This window comes from Nelusetta ayraudi, unplaced genomic scaffold (assembly GCF_046127955.1).
Source record: "Nelusetta ayraudi isolate G7.1 ecotype Tasmania unplaced genomic scaffold, CSIRO-AGI_Nayr_v1 ptg000063l, whole genome shotgun sequence".
NCBI lineage: Eukaryota > Metazoa > Chordata > Actinopteri > Tetraodontiformes > Monacanthidae > Nelusetta > Nelusetta ayraudi.
In genome coordinates, this window is record NW_027466113.1 from 4314000 (window position 1) to 4322868 (window position 8869).

Sequence of the window (8869 nt, forward strand, 5' to 3'; positions counted from 1 at the left end):
AGCCATCCATCCGTCTCTGACTCCCTGCCCGCATCCCCATCCCTGCGTCCTATCGCCTCTTTCTGCTTCTCCAAGCAAAACGGGAGGCGCCACACGAGCATCTGTGGATCCACATGTGAGTGTCACCCTGGCCGGCCGCTGGTTTTTGTTTTTTTTTCTCCCTCCCCACCTCTTTTTTCCCCCTTTTGTGCACGGAGAGCCGCAGTGTGTGTGTGTGTGTGTGTGTGTGTGTGTGTGTGTGTGTGTGTGTGTGTGTGTGTGCGTGCGTGTGTGAGAAATCCATACTACACCAGCCCAGCCGGCAGTATGTCAGTGACCATGTGTGAGCTGCCTGCAGAGCGCGCTGTAGAAGATGCGGCGTCACAGCAACAGCAAAAAAAAAAAAAAAAAAAAAAAGAAGAAGAAGAAAAAAAAGACGTTGAGCTCCTCCTGTGTTTGAATTCAACTTTCAAAGTTACTTCCTGTATCGTCTCCAAAGGAGGGCGGCGAGGCGTCCTCCTTTGAAAGGCATGTACAGTAATATAGTGGAGCTGCAATTGTGCAGGGCGGCCACTCTGCGTTTTGTTTTTTTTCTTTTTCCTCTGTGGGTGATCTGGGATCAGCGCTAATCAATGAAGCCAATAGTTAGCCTCAGATCATTAGCAGACTGTGCATCCAGCCGGCCAGCAATTGATCTCTTGATTGGGGTTAACCTTTTCATCAGTCCCTCCCCGGTTTGTTTTTATTACCGTGCACCGATAAATAGGTGCAACAAATATTATATTTTTGTCGTGGCTAAATGGATTTTCCGATCAATTCGTAGTTGTTTAAATTTGACGATGGAACGAAAGATTCTGACTGTACAACAACACTGTTTGTTAGTCTGTACGTTTACATGACACTCGAGAAAACCGAATTACTACCTTAGTCCGATTGTGATCGGACAACTGAAGTGCATGTAAACGCGTTAGTCCGACTAAGATCGTAGTTTGATAATCCGATTGGAATCGGACAATTCTGATTGAGACACCCAGATAATGCAATTGGAACTCCATCATGTCTACGCCTTAGTCGAAGTTTGACTGCACAGTGCGTGCGCACATGCACCACACCACCGCGCTAGCGTCCGCCCCCGGAACAAAAACATTCAAGACTACGAGTTTGTGTATAACTGAAGACGCAACCGAGAACCTTTTTTTTTTTTAGTTAATTTGTGTTCTCCCAAAAAAACGTTTGCAACAACATGGTGCTCTGTACAACTCGTCAGTTCATACAGAACAATGGCGCTTCTAACCTGGAGTGGAATTGGCAATCGTAGTTACTTCCTGGAGCCTCTAAACATCTTCACAGGTCCACAAGTGTTCTGCGCTGGAACATTGGAAACGTTGGAAATGTGTTTAAAACTCTTTCATTACCGTTGTGTTTTCCACTCCTATTTATCAACACAATAAAAGGAGTCGGTAGATGCGTTTCATTGCCTTCGCTGAGGCTCCGTACACTATGATTCCTAACCCTCTCCCACCAGGCTGTTTTCCAAACCTGTATGCACCAAGAACGCAGGGTTCGGATCTCTCGCCACGGTGACGGCACAGAGTGTAGAATCAAAAGACATGGTTTTGTTGTTAGAAGGGCTGGAAAGTCTTCCAAGGAGGCAAAGAACAATCTGGCCACTGGGTGAGTGTGAGTCTGGAGACTGGGGTTTGATTGCTGGAGTGGAGTGTAATCAGGTGACTGAAGGCAGGTGAGAGTTTCCAGAGGAAAACAAATGAGTCCAGGTGAGAAACTGATCAGACTTTGGCAATTAAAAATCCCCCTAAAAATGCACAACACTCTCTCAGCAGCGTTTTCCCTTATTTCATTAATTAAAAGAAAATTGCGCTTAACAACAACAGCAACAACAACAACAGACACAGCAACAAAAAACCTCTCGTGACGGCAAAGCTGGAAAATATGAATGGTCAATGTTGACCTCGGGCAAATTGAAACAATCTGACTGTTTTGTTAAATAAAAACAAAACAAAAAAATACAACAACTTGAGCAGAGCGATAAAATAAGCAACTGAATGTCAGCCAATATTAGCAAGAACAGCTAATAGCTGCACTGAATGAATGAAGAATGTTGACAATGGAGCCTTTGAAATGAATAAACAATAGCACATGGAGTTCAACAAATATTGCATAACATGACGCACATGGAATTCTGCTGATTACAACCATCATAATGTTCAGATAAGCGAGGAGCAACAGCTGTGTGTAGAGCAAGTGAGACTGACGAACCAACAGGGGGCGGTGTTGCAGTCGCACAACAAGTCTGCACAGGTTTAGCTGGTTTTGTTTTGCTGACACGACTGAGAAACACACACATTCTTCTAGATGTTGCTGCAATGTCGTTGCCGTTTTTTCATCGATTTTGATTTGAATATCAAATATTTTTCCATTTTTATTTTCTATTTATTTTCCTTTTTTTTTGCATTTGATGAATGTAAAGCAATCCAAATGAGGATTGGGAGGATGTTTTTTGCTGGCTTTTTTTTTTTTGCTGGTTTTTTGTAGAGGTGAAGGAAATTTCCTCTTAAAATCTGATTGGATGTTTTCATTATTTTTATCGGCATTAATCTGGAGGAAGAGCTGCACTGAATCACTCAGACATGCTTCCCTGGCAGGACGACAGCGCCGTGGCGAGCGTGAGCGACCGCGTCGAGAGAGAGAGAGAGAGAGAGAGAGAGAGAGCGAGAGAGAGAGAGAGAGAGAGAGAGAGAGAGAGAGAGAGAGAGAGAGAGAGCCGTCACCAAACTGGTTGCGCGTCACCGCTAACCGCCAACTGCAACACGTCCGTGGAGGCATTTCTGCTGCTCGGAAAGCGAAGATTGAAGTTGTTGTTGTTGTGCGAGGAGGGGAAAGAATTTTCCATTTGTAACTCAAACAATAAGAGTCCACGACAGCAGGACGGAGGGCGTACTACAGCGATGGAATGATGTTGATTTCTGCATATTAAAAAAAAAAAAAAAAAAATGGAAAAAGAAAATGCAAAACCCGTTTTCACTCAATGGGGACACAGATCACATAAAAAGACAGATATGAACTGACATACAGTCATTCTCCAAACTCCATAAAGCTGTTGGAGTGGCGGCCCGCTGATTCAGACCGCTGCTATTTTTTTTTTTTTTTTTTTTGATTCCGATCCGTATCTGCTCTCAGCGCCGCCTTCTGCCGGCGCCGTGGCTTTAATAGTCCAGATAGACATCGGCTTTTCATAATTTCTGCCACGGGGGCTAAAAGGTGAACCAGGTGTCGCGCAGCCTTCACATTCCGGCCCTTATCTGCGTTGGCCACACACACACACACACACACACACACACACACACACACACACACACACACACACACACACACACACACAGCGTTTGTGCGTTCGTTCATCAATCAATTCGTCATTAGGGTTTTTTTTTCCTTCCGTCGCTCCGCCTGCTCTCACTCAGGGCTCGTCCAGATACTGGAGCAGCAGTGGCGGCGGCAGCAGCAGTGGCATTGGGTTTATGAGGCATGTGATGGCATCCGTCATCACCGTCCCCACACACACACACACACACACACACACACACACACACACACACACACACACACACACACACACACACATACACACACTTGACTGGTCTTCACTGGACAGTTGCAGTGCAGGAGGGCAGGTTGTTCTTCTTATTTGTCTGTTTCTGCTTTTTGTTTTGTCTGCTCTTTCATTTCCTGCTTGCTCTGTGTGTGTGTGTGTGTGTGTGTGTGTGTGTGTGTGTGTGTGTGTGTGTGTTCCTGGTTGACTTCACATCTTGTTGTTGTTTGGTCTAATGTGATGCGACTGGGCCGCCATATCTCTATTTACTCATCTGGTTAGTTCTAAGCAGACAGTCAAACATCTCTCTCTCTCACACACACACACACACACACACACACACACACACACACACACACACACACACACACACACACACCAGAACCCTCCTCTGTTGTTGGAAACTGGCTGCATAATTTCTGTCCTCGAAATGATTTCTGTTAAAAGCATCCTCTGTTGAAATGTGCCCCCCTCGTCCCCTCCTCCCCCCTTGCCCTCCCCCCTTGTCCTCCCCCTCCCGCCCCCCTCGCCCTCCAGGCAAATGACATCACTTCCTTCCATAACAGCCACGGCTTCAAATGAAGACTTGCAGGATTTTTAGCATCAATTAGCATCTCGCTGCAGTCAGAGTCCTGATTTGGTTGATGTCTGCACAACACTCCCATGCTGCCCTTTGATTAGCCAGGTCCTCCCCCCCCCCCCCCCGTTTTTTTTTCTTTTCCAAGGCAGAGGCGCTGAACAGACTGACTGCAGCGCAGCGCTGTAGTCTTTTGGTGAGAGCTAGAGGCTACAGACACACACAACATCAAAGAACACAACAGCCACTCTTCTTTCCCTCCCCTGCAGTGGCTGTAAATGCACTTTAAATATTGAGCACGCTTGTTTTAAGATGTACGTTTTACTCCGACGACAGTGTTTTCAATTCCGGGTTGTTTTTTTCCGTTCGCCAGCCCGCCGCCGCCGCCGCCGCCGCCGCCGCCGCCCTGTTATTTGCAACCTGAAGCTTGAGCGGCCGCGCAGCTTTGTTGTCACCGTGACATAAAAAGAACCCAACCTATCAGACAAACAGTTCAAAATAAACCACAAGTCTGCAGCTTCTGAGCGCAGACGCCGACCGCTCGTCAACACTCTGGAGCGGTTTGAAGTTAGTGGTCGTGTTTATTCCAGTCTGTCGATTGCTAATTCTAATAATAAGGTATTCATTTCATCGACATCCATCAACAAATCTTAACCGTCTATTTTGATGCCTTCACGGATGTTTTACATGATAATTATATCGATAAGAACGGAAGCTCCTGGTGTTGTCGTTGTTCTTTTACATTATCATTTTAACTAAATCCTTGTCGTCAGATCCTGGGGATAAAAAGACAGATGCCGAGCGGCGAGCGTGTGAGTTGCGATGCTGCCGGCGGAGTCAAATTGAGTTCTCACTGGCCAAAACGGTGTCACATTTGACTTTGACGGCTGTCGAACCTGTTAACGTTCGGGCTTTCTCTCTGTCACACACACACACACACACACACACACACACACACACACACACACACACACACACACACACACACACACACACAACAACATGTGGACTCATTCCCATGTGACAGTTTCTTAACTTCATTTCAAAGTTGTTCCCTCTCCCTGCGACGGCAGACTTCCTCCTCTGTCTGGCCTGGATGTCGCTAAACAAACAACAACTCGAGCCGCGAGGAATTCAGCTAGATTTTCAGCGCGACGCCGCAGTAAACTCAGCATGTTTCAAACCCCCCCCTCCACACGTGGAGCAACGTGACCGAACTCATCGCTGCTGCCTGGAGACTGAAAGGGCCACCTGACGCTGAAGACACGCAGGGCTACAATGAAGCATAATGTTAGCGGTCATGTGATAGATGTATTATAACAACTGGATACCGGACTGTAAATATGGCGATGCGGACATCTTTTTTTCCAGTGGCCACTTGAGGTACTGCAGCCAAAAACCCATATGACCAAAACATGGCATTTTTCCCAGAGACCGCAAAAATGAACGCATGTAAAACAATAAAAAAAAGAAAAGAAAAGAAAAAAAACAATGGTTCATAACAAATCTGACGATTGCAGATTTTAAAGTCATGGACTTTTAATTGTTCAAAAAAAAAAATCATAAAGGCCAGAAAATCCCCCCCAAAAAGTTTTACATTCCAAGTAAGACATCAAGTCGTGGTGATCACAGTGGCAGGAAACTTGAGGTAAGGTCAACATTAAAACAGGAAGTTTCAAAATAAAAGCATGTAGGACAACCAGCAGAGGATCCTCCTGGTCCGTGCAAACAGCAGCAGGTGCTCATTTACTTAACATTCACCCACTGAGCCTCTCGCAGCCCCCCCCCCCTCCCCTCCAGCAAGGGGAGAGAGGTGATTGAATTTCCCCTCATTGGTCGTGTGTGGAATCGGAAAAAAAGAGAAGAGAGAGAGAGAGAAGTTGAGGGCCACAGTGTGAGCCTCCATCTCACACCAGACACCACAGCGCCGCCTTAATCCATCCCTCTGCCCTTCCCCTTTCACACAGACTTGTCTCCAGTCCCCCCCCCCCCCCGATTCCCCCCTCCCTTCTATCCCCCTCCTCCACCCCACCACTCTATTCCTAGAATAAATTATTTCATTTCTTCCCGGTCCGTAGCATTTTTATTCGTCTCGGCGGTGCACCTCGGCTCCCGTCCCGGCGGAGAGGCCTGATGAATGTGTTGGTCTCAGACCCTCTGATCATCTCTGCTCTGAAAGCCTTTAGATACACACCAGCTTCTGGCTGCCTCCAGTGCACATAAGGGCTCTCACTCCTTCCCTCCCCCTCCACCGAGACCCCCCCAACCCACCACCCCTCCTCTCTGATTCATAAGTACACAAAGGAATAAGGCGAGCCGTGGAACAGATCTGGACACTTAATCTTTTTTCCTTCTGCACACACACACAAACTCTGCAGAGACCAAAAGAAAGAAATTCCCCTCCTTCCCTTCCTTCCCGCTTTTCCATCTCCGTGGTTTTGTTTCCTTGCTCAGATTAACGATGACATTTAAGAACACTGAGCAATTTCAAATAACATCAATAATTCATCGCCGAACATACGTTGAACAATGCATCGGCTCCAATGCATATCGACCCGCCTCATGAATATGGAGGAAAGCTGTGAAATGAATTATTCCTTCTCATAATTGGAGTCCCAGGACCTGATTAGCGGGAGCGGCGGCAAAGACGCCGTTTTGCCACTTTTTTTCTTTTTTTTTTCTCGGGCGCCACCGCAACCAAGTTCAGCGCGTCGGGGTGGGGGGGGGGGGGGGGGGGTTGACGATTGGCACAGGGCGGCCCTGCGTCTGTGGCCGCTAACCGTGTCAGATAAAGACCCCGTCTTCCTCCCGGGCGTGTGCACATTTCCCAGCGGGGCCGCAGCTTGACAAGCCCAGATTGGGATTCGATAAGAAGGAGCGTGGCGCTGCGCTCCGCCCGCTTCTCGCGGGGATTTACCCCCACCCCCACTCCCCCTTTCTCTCTCTCTTGCCCTCCAAAAAAGAGTCAAACACACACACACACACACACATGCAGAGGAACATCCCCAGCCCCCAGCCAGGCAGCCCTCCAGTGGCATCAATTAAGGCGTTGGCCCAATCAATGTCTTAGCACGAGCCTGATACTCAACTACAAGGAGATTAAGATTTAAGCCCACATCTGAACACCGAGGATCCAGCCGCACAAAGACCCCCTGCGCCGCCGCTGCTGCCCCTGCTGTTGGCTTGTGCGTGTTTTTAGCGGCGGCGCAGGGGGTGTGGCCTGTCGCTGCGTCACTTGCATCTGGCGGCCCGCCGCCGTTTCCCAAAGCGGAGGAACAATTAGGGAAGGTTTTTGCTTTTCCCTCACGGCAACTCGTCTCCCGCTCCTTGTCTCCTCCGCGAAGAGTCTGACCCAAATACTTCAGGGTTTCTTACTTTTGTTTTTGTTTTTTGTTTTTGATGACTGGACCCAAACAGAGATCAGATGCGTTCCTGAAGCAGCTCCTGAAGCAGCTCCTGAAGGCTCCTTGGAAGTAGGCAACGTGCGACTCAGGCGGACGATTTCATCGCCTTCAACTTTTCCACTGACCTCTCACTCCGCTAATCCTGGCCCGGGGTGGGAGGGGCCCATCGTTCACACGCTCGGAAGGTGGGGGTTGGAGGGGGGGGGGCACAAGACGACCTTTGACCTTGGCTTGCGACCACACCTCCACTAGATTGAAGAGGCGCTAATGCGGCGATGGCAGCCGGCCCGCAAGTTAATGATCCACTCTTTCCTTTTTCTGCCTTAATATGCATCCACACCGGCCAGGGGCCCCATGCAGCAAACACACACACACACACACACACACACACACACACACACACACACACACACACACACACACTCATGCACACACACACACACGCACACGCACGCACACACACACACACACACACACTCCCGCTCATTGAGCAACAAAAAAGGAAACGCAGAGGTCAAAGAACGCCTGGGCAGTTTTGTAAGTGCGCCCGTTCATTTTTTATTTAATGACATGAGGGGATATGAGAGGTGTCAGCGCCGTGATGAAGTCCCCTCAAATTCCATCAGCGCCGCCCGCTCTTCCGTCCTGCAGGACACAGAGTGAGCACGGCCTCTGAGCACAAGTTTCCAGCTGCTGAAGTCAGGTAAAAAAAAAAAATTTAAAAAAAAAGGAAAAAGTGCAGCACTGTCACCTCAGATGAATTGTCGAAGCAAAAAATTTTATCAACACATTTCTTTTGTGCTTCTAATTCAAACCAAAAACCCCAGATCTCAAGTTTCAGGTAACTGAGATAATTCAAGCATGGGGGAAAAACATAAACAGAGTAAATTGCGATATTTAACATCCCAACACAGACAGTACAGAACCCTTAGTGACAATCTATGACTGAACTTTATGTCCGGCGACAAAATTAAAACCACATAGACGGACAAATTGCCTCCGCGCCTCCGGCTGAAGGTGTCAAATATGACGTATTACACTTTGGATGGTATCAGGCTGGGAACATTGTGTCCCATTAACACTCGACTCTTGAAGCCATTTGTATCTTTTTGACGACTTTAACTCGATGAGCGGATGTGCGGCGCGATCAAAACAGTCAAGGTATACGTGGAGGTGGAATTTCAGGCGTGAGTGAATTCCATGCGGCGTAATCACATTAAAAGCAAAACAGACTTGGTTCCAAAGAGGATTCAAACGCAAACAAAATCCCTCTTCCGTGACCCCAGGCGCAAGTGTTTTGTT